Here is a 16,722-nt window from a genome sequence, read left to right on the forward strand (position 1 = left end):
GGTGTTCGATGGAATGATACTGATGGAAAATAGTTACTTAGATGTTTGTGAGCCTTCTATAAAGGAAAGAGTTAAATGCTCTACCCTCCAATCAGAATTCTGCAAGAGATAACTGAGGAAGTGTTGAGGTGCTGAGGCACAGAGGTGAGATTTCAAATAATCATCTTGGGGAAAAAGGGGAGGCAGTGGCATGAGATAAGACAACATAGAAAATAGAGTGGAAAGATGTAAAAAGAATATCAAATCAAATAATGATCAAGAAATAAAAAATAAATTATAATAAACACTTTTATGTAGCCTGGGACTGCACAGCTAGAAGACAGTTAGAAGAAGCCTTTGGTCACCACAAAAGAAGTCCTACCAGAAAAAATGATCATGGACCTATTAGCTAAACAAGATAGAAGTCTCCAAGAACATACCAGAGATACTCCAGGTATACCTGAAGCTTGCAGCACTCCACACAGGGGCAGGAATAGTCAGCTAGTCCATAAACATTTATTAAGCACCTACTACATGCTAAGCACTGGAAATACCAAAAAGAAAAAAAAAGGCAAAAGACAGTCCCCTGCCATCAAGGAGCTCACAATCTAATGACAAAAGTGGAAGCCCCAGGACAGTTGTAAACCCACAGCATATTAAACACAGAAGAAAGGCTAGGAGCCAGAATAGGAGTCAAAAGGAAAAGAGACCAGAAAATGTGCCATTAGTACAAAGTGGTCTCCCAGCATGACCAGAGAAGGAAAACTTATAATCTTCAAGGCTCTGGGTTTAGAGACAGCAAAGAACAAAGAATCTCCTAAGACAAACCAAAGAGAGTTGGAAAGACTTGGAGTGATCAGAAAGTTCTAGAATAGGGAACCTTGGAAGCCCCAGGGAGCAGCAGAGGCCAACAGCCAATAAATGGTGTGGTGGCACAGTGTTCACACCTGAAGAACTCATACCCAGTGGATTTGAGCCTAAGAGTTTGTCCTGAAATGCCAGAAAAAGTCTTGAAGAACCAGTATGTTGCACTTCAAAGGTCCAGGAAATCCTAATGTCAGGAGATTGAAGTCAGTACAGAAACCCAGTGGACCCAAAGTAAAACAAAGCAAGGCCAAAGACTTCATCCAAAAGGGCAGCAGGATGAAAAAAAACCTCATTAAAAATCCAAGAACTAAAGCTAAAGAAATCAATATCAAAGAAAATATCACCAGTAGCAAAAATTATCACAAATCTATAGATTTCTAGAGAAGGAGTATATAACAAATGTAGGGAGAGACTCACAAGAAAAGAAATACAAGTACTATTAGAAAAAGGGAAAGAAAAGAAAAGAAAGAAAAAACAAAACAAAACAAAACAAAAAACTCTGAAAGAACTAAAAGAAAAATAAAGTGATTAAAATAAAAAGTAGTAAAACCTTATCCAAGTGGTGGAGTCCTTGAAAACTAAAATAAAACCAAAGGGAAATCAACAATTACATGAGATGACAAAAAATATCAGTACAAAATCAAAAGAGTAGAAAAAAAGAGAAAAATGTAAAATATCTGAAAACAAATAGCATTGACCTGGGAAAAGGGTCCATGAGAGATCATTTAAATATCATGGGACTTTATGAAAATCAAGATTTGAAAGAAAAAAGAAATCTTGGATATTTCAAGGTATCATAAAAGAAACTGTTCACATCTATTGGAACCTAAAGGAACCCAAAAGATGTCCAAAAAGTGTCTTCACCAAAATCCAGAGATCTCACTGTCAAAGACAAAATAGTTCAAGGATCCACATAGAAGTTCCTTTACCTACAACAGTCTAAGTCAGTATCATGAGCCTATACTAAAGCCTGCAGCCTATACTAAAATTGATAAATATTGGAATAATATTTCACAAGGCTTAAACAGACAGGAAATCAAATAAGTAATCAATAATAACCTACCCTGAAAAGCTGAACATAAGATGGGAGCAGTGTTGGGCCTTTAATGGAATAGAGGAATTTCTAGCCTTTCTGAGGAAAAGATCAGACTTGAATAGAACCACAAAATACAATCACAAGAATTTAGACAAATTTAGAAAGGTAAATTTTATGTAAGGAATTGGAAGTAACTGAATGATGATACAGTGGTAACATTCTAATAGAAGAAACAAGTATCTCTTCATAACCTTAATGTCTTCAAGGGGTACTGAGGAAAATAAGAAAAACAAAGGTCCTGAGGGTAAACTGACTCTGATCTCAGAGTTTGGGGAAAGAGAAGGGAGGCATATATAGCAGTGTAGAATGGAGAAAGAAAGGGGTGGAAATTACTATTTTTCATATCCAGGGTGCATGAGAAGAATTTACAAACACAGTGCAAGAAGTGAGAAGAGTATATATAAGATAATCCTCACTCTTACACAAAATGGACAAAAATGGATTGAACACACAGTTTAGTGTAGAAATACATCAAACACATGAGGAAATAAATAGAAATGGAATGGGATTAAGAGGGAAGATAATATCATAAAGGCAATAGCAAGCTACATATGACAAACTTCTTTATCCTGAGGAGGGAAACTGGGTGGGGGGAGGAGCAAATAACTTATCTAAGGGGTTTTGTAGAGTGCTTCTCAGGTAACCAGAGAATGGCTGAACACATTTGGTTGGAATATTACTATTCAGTAGGAAATGATCTGAGAGAATTTGAGAGAATCCTAAGTAGTATGAACTGATGCAGAGTAAAGTGAGTAGAGCCAGGAGATTATATTATATACAGAGACAGCAGAACTGTAAAGAAAAACAATGACCAGATTACCTAAAATGAAGCATATTATCTATCTCCTCACAAGTATATAGACATAAAACCAGGACAAGACATACATTTTTGTATATTTTGCTTGCTTGTGCTCATTTATGACAAAGTACCACCCCACTCACATCCACCTGCCCTCTCTCTTAGCTTTTAATTCAGAAGAGGGAAGGCATGAGCAGGGAAGGGGAGTGGTTTAGAAAGAGTGATGAAAGAAAACTAGTATAACACTTTTAAATGCACAGAAGAAAGTTCAGAAGGAATTAGAGAAAATAATACAGTTTTGAAATAATGTATAGAATTTATTATATACTTCATTTGAGGATCTTCTATGATGTTCTGAAAATATGGGCAATTCAGACTTTGTCAGCTACAGGAAATCTCTCTTCAATTAGGATTTTTTTAAACAGGAAATCTTCCATAAGGATGTTACTGTTGTTCAGTCATTTTTCAGTTGTGTCTGACCCTTGTGACCCTTTTAGGGGTTTTCTTGGGAAAGATATTGGGTTAGTTTGCCATTTCCTTCTCCAGTTCATTTTACAGATGAGGAAACTGAAGCAAACAGATTTAAGTGACTTGGTCAGGGTCACACAGCGAATGTTTGAATCTAGGTCTTCCTGACTCCAGGCCCAGTAGTCTAGCCACTGCACAATCCATTTGCCATCTGAGGATGGCAAACACAATCTCCCAATTCAGCGTCTTACTTGACACAGATATTGTAAGTCAGTGGACAGCACAAACTGTAGTTCTATTTCTCAAAAAATCTGGTATGAATTTAGCATTTGCAAGCAATCACAGGATCATAAATTGGGGGCAGGAAGGGATTTCAGATGTTATATACTCCAAGTTCCCCTTGTATAGATAATAAGCTGACTCTGAGGAAGGTAAGGAGACTTGTCCAGGGTCACTGAGGTAGTGAGTAAAAGAAGCAGGATATACGTTTACTTTTTGTAGGAGGGTCTCTAAAGTTAACATTTCATTCTACAAAGTCAAACAAAATTTTCTCTAGACCATTCAGCTAATTATATGACTATAAAAATGTGGTAGTCTTAATATAAAATTGTTTGGAAAAGCCTACATATTTCCATCTCACATTTACATCAAGTAAAACCTGCTCTTATGTTTCTGAAGATGAAAAAGTATTGCTTCATTTTAGATCCTCTGGCAGTGTTCTTGGTCATTTCATTAATCAGAGTTCTTATGTCTTTCAAAATTTTTTCTTCTTTACTTATGATTCAAAGATACTCTGTTGTCTGGGACAATGGAGAGTGAAATCAACATTTGCTATTTTTTCCCCCCTTTTTTTTTGTTTGATATTTTTCCTATTTTGTAATATGATTTTGGAAAACTTTCAAGACTGCGTTACCTCTGGGAGTATAGTTTCCTTGATACAGAGTTGGCTCATTCCAACTAATCTTTCTTACTTCATTTCTAGGGAGCCATTTCACCTTCCTATTGTCATCAAGGACTGAATCCAAAGGATACAATTATGGTGTTGTCCCTGATGACGGAAAGAGATTGCTATAGATAGTTAAAAATTTGTCCCATTTGTTCCACATCTTGCTAATTTTATCTATGAATTATCGTCCTAGTGTGATTTGATTGGTTTTCATGCCAATTCTTGAAAACTTGTTTCTATTTCCATTGCATTTTACTATTTTCAGAGGTGATACTGCTTACAGTCTTCAACCAAACTCCTCCATAATAGTTTATGAGTGAATCTGTTTTCTAAATTGGCACTGCCCTTGGCTTGTGTCTCTGTTTGGAAAAGAGATCAAATGTTTGCTTGTTAAGGCAAATTTCTGTGCCCTTTTCTATCAACTCCTTTGCAGTAAATGTTGACAATCAAATTAAATCTCTTTGGATTTATTTTCCATTTTTAAAAAATGATCGATGACTTGCTTGAATAGATCAAACTGGAACTAGGGTTGGGTTTTTTGTTTGCTTTGCACAATATTTTCTCTTAATTATTTATCCTCTCTTTGAAATTAATGTTGATTTTTTACTTTTATTTATGATCAGACTTCGCAAACAGCTGATTCTGATGACTCTGCTTAAGCAATGAGGCATATTGTATCTTCTAAGATATAGATATCTCCATTTTTATGACAGATATTTATGTCTGACACCTTCTGGCTTTCTTATGGAATAAAAAAATTCATGATATATGAGAGCCTGAGACTTCTAGTAGTCTGCAAATCTTTGGCCTTCTTCACTTCTCAAACCTAAGGCATGTTTTCCAATATATTTTTGACTACCTTCAGCCTAAGTCCATTTTACACCCAAATTATTAAAGATCAAAGCACACGTTAAACTGGTTTGGATGATGACACCTAGCTCTTTTTAGACTTTTTTTTTTAAAGTTCATCATCTACAATATTTGTTGGCACATAAGCAACAATTATCTTCATGGCACTCTTTTGGCTTATACATCATGAACATGATAAGGGAAATGACCAATTACCCTATGAACTGTTTATTGTTGTCTCTGAATGAAACATGAAATCAACTCCATAATCTTCTTTGCTTTCCCAAGAACTAACTAATTATTGTCCATTTAAGTGCAATTTCCTTTTTTCTTTAGGTTTCAATAATTTGGAATGTGAACTCATGAAAACTGGTGTGACTGGTATATCCCCAAGCTTGGGATTCACCTCCCCTTAGGATGTATGTATTCTAAGGCTAATAAACTCAGAGATTAGGCGGTATACCACCACTCCATCTCTCACTCCCCTTCCCCCTGACCCCCCAGCCTCTAGTCTAGCATAAAGAAAAAGTGAGATGTTAAGTTCCTTATGTCCTTGTCCCTCATTCTCTAACCCTTATTAAAGATTTTAGAAAATTCCCTTATTTCACTGGTCCTGCCTATAGACTCTTATCTTTCCCCAACGATGACAAGGTAGTCTTCCATTAATGTTAGGCAGCTTTTAGTCTGAGATTAAGCCTTGAAGGGCTTCCAGCCTTTTGAATGGAGGGTAAAAGTTGTTGCATGGTTCCATCTCCACAAATCATCCACTATGTGCTACCTTCAACATCACAGTGGGGGCTACACATTGAAACTCTTCTCCTCCTCTTGTGAGAAGACTAATAAAGTTTTTGCTGTTATCCCTGTGTGGCTCTACTGTTACTGATCTGCATTCACATACATTACAAAGAATTATCAAATCACTGTAGCTTAGCTCATGCAAGAGCATATCAAGTCATTTGTCACTGGGCAAAAGTTTTACTGAGTGACCCCACTCAATGGAAGTGAAACAGCCACTTATGGACAAGACCCCTCCACCGACTGCAAAGAAGCTTTGACTTGCTCATTTCTGATCTTGGCTGTTTGCTCAGCCAGACTTGGGACAGACACTAAGTCAGCAATATCCCTACTATAGCTCAGAATAAAAAGCTCCACAGATCCACTAGCACAGCCTCTCTGATAGCAGAGATTACAGTCATGGGCCACCACACTTGACATGTTTTTAGATTTTTTTAAAGACCATAATTATTATCAACCTTTGGCCTCTGTTCTGGTCCTCTTAATCTGCATGAGATTGAGAGCCTCCCCCCCCATTTTTCCTGTTTTATAATTTGCCATGATTGAAGAATTCACCAAAGATGAATCTGCCAGTGATGAGCTTCTCCATACTTAGCTGAGTTGACTCCTGGACAATTCTGTATGTTGCAGGGACTATGTTCAAAGAAATCTCTAGAAAACTGATAAATGAATATTACATTGGTTCTTTCTTTATTGGTGAAAATCAAATATCTACACTAAAATTAAGCAGTTTTTATAAGGATGTGAGGGAGATTGTTGCTTATTCTCTAAAAGAAAGAATTTTAAAGAATTTGCTATTCACATTGTTTTTTGAAAAGCAGCAACTTGGAGAAAACAATGAAGTCTCCCACGACTGTAATAATTTTAAAAGGTTTTAATACAAGAATAAAGATGTTTTTAACATGAAATGGCAACCAGCTTAGGGAAATGACATTTATTTAGGAAACAAGGAAGCAGATTTCTACAAATGTGATGAAAACTATAAATAATAATTCAAAGGCACACAGCAACTAACATCTTTTGGTTTTAAAATGTAACCAGTCTTAAATCTATGGTTCTATTATTGCTAAATAGATGTATTTTTAATTATTTCTGTGTATTATGATCTTCAATATATTTTTGTCAAAACTGTTTCTGATTAACTTTTTCACAGGTTTGTTGTAAATTTTGGGGGAAAAAATTTCACTATTATTGCTTTCTATCCTGGACACAGACTATGACATATAACAGCCTTTGTGTCACTTCAAATGCCATGAAAGTTTTATTTACTCATATAAACCTGAATATTGATAATAATTGAAAATGGATAATTTATAGTGCAAACCAAAAATGAGAATTTGTTTTGCTTGACTGCACATTTATAATTATAATTACTTTGTTTTTCTGTTTTTCCCAGTAGGTAGGGAAGAGGTAAAATGTAGAAAAAATAAATGCCTATTAACTGAAAAATTTAAATATGATAAAGAAGAAATTACCATATAGAAAATTAAGGCAGAATTATGCCTACTGTGAGGTCTCTCTGCCAACTCTAACAAACATTTCTTGCTTAACAGGCATAAACTGATGAGTCAAATGAAAACTTTGGATAGGATGGAATGGAACTATTATAAGATATAATAATTATAATGACTCACATTTATATAGTACTTCATTTTATAAAGTGCTTCCTTCCCAAAAACCTTGTAAGTTATAAAGTCTACAAATTTCCTCAAGAAATTTAACTAAGCTTTTACTATACACTAGAAAATGTTTTCATTTATATATATCTTATATCTATTAAATCACAAAAAAGAAGGTTGATTTTTAATTAACTTCTACCATTCAAAAAGTATAATTAATATTAGTGAAGATAGGTTTATGAGTTATAACATTCCTTTAGATAACAGGGGGTTGTTATGATTGTAGCAACAGAGATGGGTTTTTTCTACTTTTAATACAGCCCACCTTTACATTTCTGAAAGAGGTTAACATAAAGTTTCATTATAATTAATGTAAATATTTAGTAATATACTGCTTTAAATATTTTAGTCTTGGTATGCCAAAAACAATTAAGCCTAATTCCAAATATTGCTAAATATGAATCGACTTACTACACTTTCATGTGTCAGACTAGGGAAGTAAAAACAGTTGAAATAAAAATGAGTTTGAAAAAAACTTAAACATTCAAATTTTATCATAAAATAACATATACAAATATACATTAAAGTGCCTAATATGAATAATATTGGTATCTGACGTTGCTAAATTTAAGATTCACATAGGAATTGCTTTGGAAAAGATGATGTAAATAATTAAAATATACAGGCTAAAACATATGTATTTTTAATGATATGTAGTAATTGAAAAGGAAAAAGCAATTTACGTAATTTTTTTCAAAGTTTCACAACCAACCTCTTATCATCACTAAGTTATTTAGGACCTTTGACCAGTATGTTATATTTGATTAGGCATATAGAAACCCCCCTGCTCTGGCCTTCTAATGGCCTTATCATGTGTTAACCATTGCTATCAAACAGCACACTTGTTCTTTCACTTCTTCCCAGAATACTACTGTAGGAAATCTGTTCGTATCCTTTCAAAGAACACACTTTGGAGAAATCAGCAAGTGAACACCTAGAAACTATTTTAAAATTAGTATCAGAATACACTGTCAATTGTCTTATCTAAACTGCAACATGCCCTTTGCTAGCAATTCAGTATATACAATTAGGCTTTTACTACGGTGAATACATTATAAGGAACTGTCATTTAACAGTATGCATAATAGCTAGACTTTTTTAGATCAGGCCTGTGATTTCACCTCTGTGAAAAACTACTGGTAACGAAAATTCCTATATTAAAATTAAATAGAGACTGCTCTATACAGCTTTTAAAGTCCTTTACCACACTGTCCAAATCTATAATTTCATAATTTTTGTACATTGCTTGCTTTCCCTCAGTCAGTGATCCAGGTAAACTAGCTTTCTCTATGTTCCTCACTCAAGACACTCCATTTTCTATCCTTCTGAATCAAGAAGATAAATCTCTGTTCCAGGAATAGGGAACCTGTGGCCTCAAAACTACATGTGGCCCTCTAAGGCCTAAAGTATGGCCCTTAGACTGAATGCAAATTAATCCCCTACGATTTGTTCTGTGAAGTTTGGATTTAATCAAAGGGCTGCACATGGGAACCTAGAGGGCCACGTGTGGCCTCGAGGCCCCAGGTTCTCCACCTGTGCCCTATACCACACCTCTCACAGATGAAGGAAAAACACAATTATGGTCAAGAGTAAGAACAGAAAACATTAACTATGACTGTAGTTCTATCCAGACTAATCATTTATTTTAAAGACACTATTCTGCTTTTTATTTTTTTATTCTTAGATTACGATATTCATTTCCACAAAATTTTGAGTTCCAATTTTTCTCCCCATCTCTCCCCTCTCTCCACTCCATAACACCTTGTATTCTGAATACCCCTTTCCCTCAATGTGCCCTCCCTTCTATCACACCCCACCCTTCCCTTATCCCATCTTCTCTCTTCCTGTAGAGCAAGATAGATTTCTATATCTCATTATCTGTATTTCTAATTTCCCAGTTATATGCAATAACAACTCTTAGCATTCGCTTCTAATACTTTGAATTTCAACTTCTCTCCCTTCTTCCCTCCCCATCCCCACTGAGAAGGCAAGCAATTCAACATAGGCGATATATGTGCCATTTTGCAAAAGACTTCCATAATAGTCATGTTGTGTAAGACTCACTGTATTTCCCTCCATCCTACCCTGTCCCCCTTTGTTCTAGTCTCTCATTTGACTTTGTCCTGTCCCAAAAGTGTTTACTTCTAGTTACTCCCTTCCCCCATTTGCCCTCCCTTCTATCTTCCCTCTCATCCCAGTTGTCCCTTTCTCCCCTACTTTCCTGTAGTATAAGATAGATTTTCATACCAAATTTAGTGAGCAGGTTATTCCCTCCCCAAGCCATATGTGAAGAGAGTAAGCTTCACTTTTCCCCTCTCACCTCCTCCCTTTTCTCCTCCACTGAAAAAGATTTTTATCTCCTTTATGACTGATAATTTGCCCCATTCCATTTCTCCCTTTCACCTCCCAATATATTCCTCTCTCACTCCTTAATTTTATTTTTTTTGTGGATATCATCCCTTCTGATTCAACTCAACCTGTACTCTCTGTTTATGTGTGTGTGTGTGTGTGTGTGTGTGTAATCCCTCCAACAATCCAGATACTGAGAAAAATCTCAAGAGTTAGAAATATTATCTTTCTATGTAGGAATGTAAACAGTTCAGCTTTAGAAAGTCCTTTATGATTTCTCTTTCCTGTTTACCTTTTCATGATTCTCCTGATTCTTGTGTTTGAAAGTCAAATTTTCTCTTCAGTTCTGTTTTTTTCATCAAGAATGCTTGAAAGTCCTCTACATCATTGAATGACCATTTTTTCCCTTGAAGTATTATACTCAGTTTTGCTGGGTAGGTGATTCTTGGTTTTAATCCCAGTTCCTTTGACTTCCGGAATATCGTATTCCAAGCCCTTCAATCCCTTAATGTAGAAGCTGCCAGATCCTGTGTTATCCTGATTATATTTCCACGATACTCAAATTGTTTCTTTCTGGCTGCTTGTAATATTTTCTCCTTGACCTGGGAAGTCTGAAATTTGGCCACAATATTCCTAGGAGTTTCTCTTTTTGGGTCTCTTTCAGGAGGTGATCAGTAGATTCTTTCAATATTTATTTTGCCCTCTGGTCCTAGAATATCAGGGCAGTTTTCCTTGATAATTTCATTACAGACAATGTCTAGGTTCTTTATTTGATCATGGCTTTCAGGTAGTCCCATAATTTTTAAATTATCTCTCCTGGATCTATTTTCTAGTTGTTTTTCCAATGAGATGTTTCACATTTTCTTCTATTTTATCATATTTTTGGTTTTGTTTTGTAATTTCTTGGTTTTTATCATATAGTCATTAGCTTCCCTCAGCTCCACTCTCATTTTTAAAGAACTATTTTCTTCAGTCAGCTTCTGAACCTCCTTTTCTATTCAGCTGATTCTGTTTTTTAAAGTCTTCTTCTCCTCATTGGCTTTTTGGACCTCTTTTTCCAGTTGAGTTAGCCTATTTTTAAAGGTGTTTTTTCTTCAGCATTTTTTTGGGTTTCCCTTAGCAAGCTATTGACTCGCTTTTCAAGCTCTTCCATGGTCTGAGCCCACTGCCTATTCATTTTGGAGGTACTGGATGCAGAAGCCTTGATGGAAGGAAATACCTGTTCACCAAGAAAGTAACCTTCTATGGTCTTATTTTTTTTCCCTTTTTTTGAGCATTTTCCCAGCCAGTTACTTGACTTCTGAATCCTTTGTCAAGAGGAAGGTCCTAGTACTACTCCTCCTACACCCCAAGACTGTGCTCAAGGCTGAGATTCAGATCAGTTGCTCAATTACCCTAGGGGCTTTAAGTGGGGGCAGGGATGCCACTCAGGGCTGAGACTTAGATCAGCTGTTCAATTCCCCCAGGGGCTTTAAGCTGAGCCCCTCCCAGGATGGAAGTTGCTGCCCAAAGTGGCCACTGCCACACAGAGTTGTCACCCTGCTGCTGCCACTGCCTGGGGCCCATGCTGGGGGGAACCCTGTTCCCCTCTTACCCAGCTTGGAAAGCCCTCTCACTGACATTTGAAGCTTTCTTTGGTGCTTGAGGGTTGAGACATCTGAGAACCTCCCTGCTGGGGATTCTGTCTGGAGGCCTCTTTCAGTCCTGTTCCTCCTGGGGCTGCATGGCCAGGGCTGGGCTCCACTATACTCAGCATCCCATAGGATAGACCTTTCCTGTTGGCCTTCCAGGTTACCTTTGGCTGTAGATCTCTTCCGCTCTGTTATTCTGTGGCTTCTGCTGCCCTAGAATTTCATGAGAGTCATTTTTTACAGGCATTTTATGGGCTGTGGGGAAAAAGTTATAGTATGTGCGTTGTTTTACTCCGCCATCTTGGCTCTGCCTCCCCCCCCCCCCCACCCCCAGTATTCTGCTTTTTAAGAAAATTTTTTTATTGTAAATGGAATTGCTAAAGTTACTTTAATAAATTTTAAGTTATTTTTAGAAAAAGAAATCAAACAGGTCATAAATGAGTTCCTAAGAAAAAAGCATCAGGATCAGATGGATATACAAGTGAATTCTACAAAGCATTTAAAGATCAACTAATTCCAATATTACTTGAAATAACTGGCAATGAAGGAGTGCTACCAAACTTCTTTGAGGAAACAAATATGGTGCTAATGCCTAAACTAGGAAGAGCAAAAACAGAGAAAAGAAAATTACATACCTATTTCATTAATGAACATATATGGATGCAAAAATCCTAAATACAGTACTAGCTAGGAGACTACAGAAACATATCACAAGGATTATAGGTTGTAAGCAAAAAGGATTTATACCAGGAATACAGAGCTGATCTAATATAAGGAAATGTATTAACATAATTGATCATATCAATAATAAAATTAATAAAAATCATATAAAATACTCATTCCTATTGAAAAATACTTGAAAATATGTGTATTTATGCAAATAAATTCTTCCTTAGAATGACAAGAAGCATCTACCTAAAACCACCGGTAAGCATTATTTGTAAAAAGGATAAGCTAAAGCTTTCCCCAATAAGATCAGAAATGAAAGAAGGATGTCCATTGTCACAACTATTATTCATTATTGTACTAGAAATGATAGCAATGGCAATAAAAAATTGAAGGAATCAGAATGGGCAACAAGAAAATAAAATCACCTTTTTTTCGTAAGATGATATGATGATATACTTGGAAAATCCTAGAGATTCAACTAAAAAATTAGGTGAAAAATTAGTAAACTAGAAGGATTAAAAAAAACACACAAATCATTAGCATTTCTATATATTATCAACAAAGCCCTATAAGAAAAGTTAGTAAGAGATACTTCATTTAAAATAACCATAGATAATATAAAATACCTGGGAGTAAATCTACCAAGACAAACCAAGGAACTATATTAACATAATTATAAAACATTCCTTATACAAATAAAGTCAGATTTAAGTACTCAGAGAAATATTAATTGTTCACATGAGTAGGCTGAACCAATATACTAAAAATGACAATTCTACCTAATCTACTTATTCATTTCCACCCCAAATAAACTACCCAAAATTATTTTATTAAGGTAGAAAAAATTATAACAAAATTCATTTGGATGAACAAAAAGTCAAAAATAACACAGGAATTAATCAAAAAATGTAAAGGAAGGAGGTTTAGCAATACTAGATCTTAAAAATTGTATTGTAAGGTCATAATTATCAAAACTATGTGGCACTGACTAAAAATAGAATGGAGGATCAATGGAATAGAGTAGCTATACAGTGCATAGCAGTAAATGATTCTAGTGCTAACTGAATGTGAAGATCTCACTATTTGGTAAAAATAACTGGAAAATGTGGAAAGCAAGTCTGGCAGATATTAAGTATATACAAATATTTTACACCATCTACCAAGATAAGGTCAAAAAGGAAACATGACGAAGACATAAAAGGAGATATCGTAAGTAAATGAGAGGATCACAGAATATATTACCTATCAGATTTATAGATAAGAAGAAGAATTTATGAATAAACAAGAGAAAGCATTTTGGGATGTGAAATTAACAATTTTGATTACATTAAATACTAAAGGTTTTACACAAATAAAATCAGTGTAGTCAAGATTAGAAGGAAAGCAGCACATGGGTCGGGGGGTGGGGGAATTTTATAGACAGTTTCTCAGATAAAGGTCACATATCTCAAATATATAGAGAACTGAGTCAAATTTATAAGAATATGAATCATTCCCAATTGATAAATGGACAAAGGATATGAACAGGTAGTTTTTTGATGAAATCAAGGTCATATAAAAAAATGTTCTAAATCACTATTGATTAGAGAAATACAAATTAAAACAACTCTGGAGTACCATCTACTACCTATCAGACTGGTTAAAATGATAAAAGGGGAAAATGACCAACACCAGAAGGCATGTGGAAAAATTTGGACACTAATACACTGCTGGTGAAATAGTGAAATAATTCAACCATTTTGGAAATTAATTTGGAATGATGCACAAAGACTAATAAAACAGAAATACCACTCTTAGATTTGTTTCCAAGGTGATCAGGGAAAAAGGAAAAGAAGCTATGTGTTCTATAATATTCACAGCCGCTCTCTTTATGATGGCAAAGAAATGGAAACATCAATTGGGGAATGGCTGAATAAGTTGTGGTATATGATTGTGATTGAATACTACTGTGCTATGAGAAAGGACAAGCAAATTGGTTTTAGAAAAACATGTAAAGACTTGCATGAAATAATGCACAATGAAATAAGCAGAACCAAGAGAACACTGTATACAAGTAATGGCAATAATGTTCAAAGAATAACTGGGTATGTCTAAGTTATTCTTCTCTAATCATTCAAATGAACCCCAAAGGACTTATCTTATGAAGGAAAATGCTATCTACATTCACATAATCTTTACAAAATTATTTCCCTTTATTCTTCCCCATAAACTCCCAACTGCAGCCAGTGATCTACTCACTTGTCCCCATACATTCCTTTCTTCCTCAACTCCTCCTCTTAGATTTCTAGTTCGCTTCAAGACTTAGCTCAAATGCCAACTCCTTCAAAATGACTTTTTTCATTCTTCCACCTGCTAGTATTCCACCCTGCCCTCAAAGTCATTTTGTACATATATCATATTAATGTAATTGTGTATGTTATTTTTCTCAAGGAAAATATAAGGTCCTTGAAGACAAAGACTTCTCATTTTTTATTTTGCATCTAGACTAAGATGTCCATGTCTGACACATAGTACCTGTTTGACACTGACCTGAATTAATTTAATTAATTGAATCAAATTGAAATTGAATTAATTTAAGCACTCACTAATATTCCCCTGGCCTCTCAAATATATTTCAACACGTGTCCCCACCTCCAGTCTGTCCCCTCACCAAGCCATACTTAATAATACTGACAGATGTTTCTTTCTTATGAAGTGATGTTACTAATTTCCTCTTAAGTTGTCAACTGATCCCCACAGCTTACTGAGTAAAGTTCAAACTCCACTTCATGCATTTAATTAAGGTCCTTCACAGTATGAGCTCTTGAATTCTGTTTATGTCCCAGCCTACTAACAGACAGCAAGCTCCATAATGGCAAAGACACTAAACTTTATATTCTTACCCACTTACTAGTACACAGCAGGTGCTTCAGTAAATGTAAGTTCAAATGAAGTGAAATGCTAAGATTCTCAAAAGTAATGTTAATATAATTACAGCTCTTCATAGTTACAAAATAAGTAGAAGGTGAGTCAAAAGATTTCCCTCTCCATCTCCTTCGTGCCTTTCACATTAGGTGACATGATATGCTTCCTATGAACTGTGTTGAGAGCAACTTATCTAAGAGATAATTTGGCCAATGGGAAATTTGGTAAGAAAAATGTAATTATTCATAGGGAATTTAAATACAATCCTGAGAGTGACTCTACTGCTTCAAAAATGCCTTAGGACCTTTGATTACCTCAAGTGTTCAGAATCTATCTTACCTTCAGAATGACACCTTCATAAGTATAGAATCCTTATAACATTCTGAGGCATTAAACAGACTAATGTAGTTTAGGGAATAATGAATACCACTTTCACAATTATCTGTTTCTAGTTTAAAAACAGCAACACAGAGGGTGGAGCCAAAATGGTACAATAAACGCAGGGACTATCCTAAGCCCTCCCCCAAACTCCTCCAAATATCTTTAAAAGGTAACTCTACACAAATTCTAGAAAATTAGAAGCACAAATGGAAGTTAACGAATTTATAAGAAATCAAAAAAACAACAAAACAAAACCAAAAGAACAAAAAATATAAAACACAATGTGAAATATCTCATTGGAAAAACAAGTGACCTGGAAAATAGATCCAGGAGAAATAATTTAAAAATTATTGGAGCTGCTGAAAGTCATGAAAAAAAAAGCCTAGATATCATCTTTCAAGAAATTATCAAGAAAACTGTCCTGATATTCCAGAACCAGAGGGTAAAATAGAAATTGAAAGAATCCTCTGACCAGCTCCTGAAAGAAATGCTAAAATGAAAACTGCCAGGAATATTATAGCTAAATTGCAGAGTTCCAAGATCAGGGAGAAAATATTGCAACTCAAGTATGGTGGAGCCACAGTCAAGATAGCACAAGATTTAGCAGCTTCTACAATTAAGGATTAAAGGGCTTGGAATATAATATTCCAGAAGGCAAAGGAGCTAAGATTGCAACCAAGAATCATCTACCCAGCAAAACTGAGTATAATCCCACAGGGGAAAAAAGGACATTCAATGAGACAGAGGACTTGCAAACATTCTTGACAAAGAGATCATAGCTAAACAGAAAATTTGACTTCAAAAAACAAGACTCAAGAGAAGCATAAAAAGGCAAACACGAAAGGGAAATTATAAGGGAGTAGTTAAGAGTTAAAATGTTTACATTTCTACATCAGAAAATGATATTTTTAACTCATAAGAACTTTCTCATGATTAGGGTAGTTAGAAGGCACATGTACATGAGGGTGTGTGTGTCTGTGTGTGTCTATTAGACAGAGGGCACAGGTGAGAACTGAATATGAAGGGATGATATCTAAAAATAAAATTAAGGGTGAAAGAGGAATGTATTGGGAGAAAGAGAAAGGGAGAGGCAGAATAAGGTAAATTATCTCATATAAAAGAGGCAAGAAGACACTGTTACAATTGAGGGAAAAAAAGGAGGAGGGTGTTGCGAGTAAGTGAACGTAATTCTCATCAGAATTGGCTCAAAGAGGGAATAAATAACATACTCACTCAACTGGGTACAGAAATCTATCTTACACCCCCTACAGGAAAGTAGGAGGGGAAGGAGATAAGAGAAGGAGGGGGCA

General features: G+C 35.4%; 1 protein-coding gene across 5 annotated transcripts in view; it reads right to left on the reverse strand.

Moving 5' to 3' along the window:
* RNGTT (RNA guanylyltransferase and 5'-phosphatase) overlaps positions 1 to 16,722 on the reverse strand; it is a 386,087-nt gene that overhangs the window by 122,323 nt on the left and 247,042 nt on the right. The window lies entirely within an intron of this gene.

Source organism: Notamacropus eugenii, chromosome 2, assembly GCF_028372415.1.
Source record: "Notamacropus eugenii isolate mMacEug1 chromosome 2, mMacEug1.pri_v2, whole genome shotgun sequence".
Lineage (NCBI taxonomy): Eukaryota > Metazoa > Chordata > Mammalia > Diprotodontia > Macropodidae > Notamacropus > Notamacropus eugenii.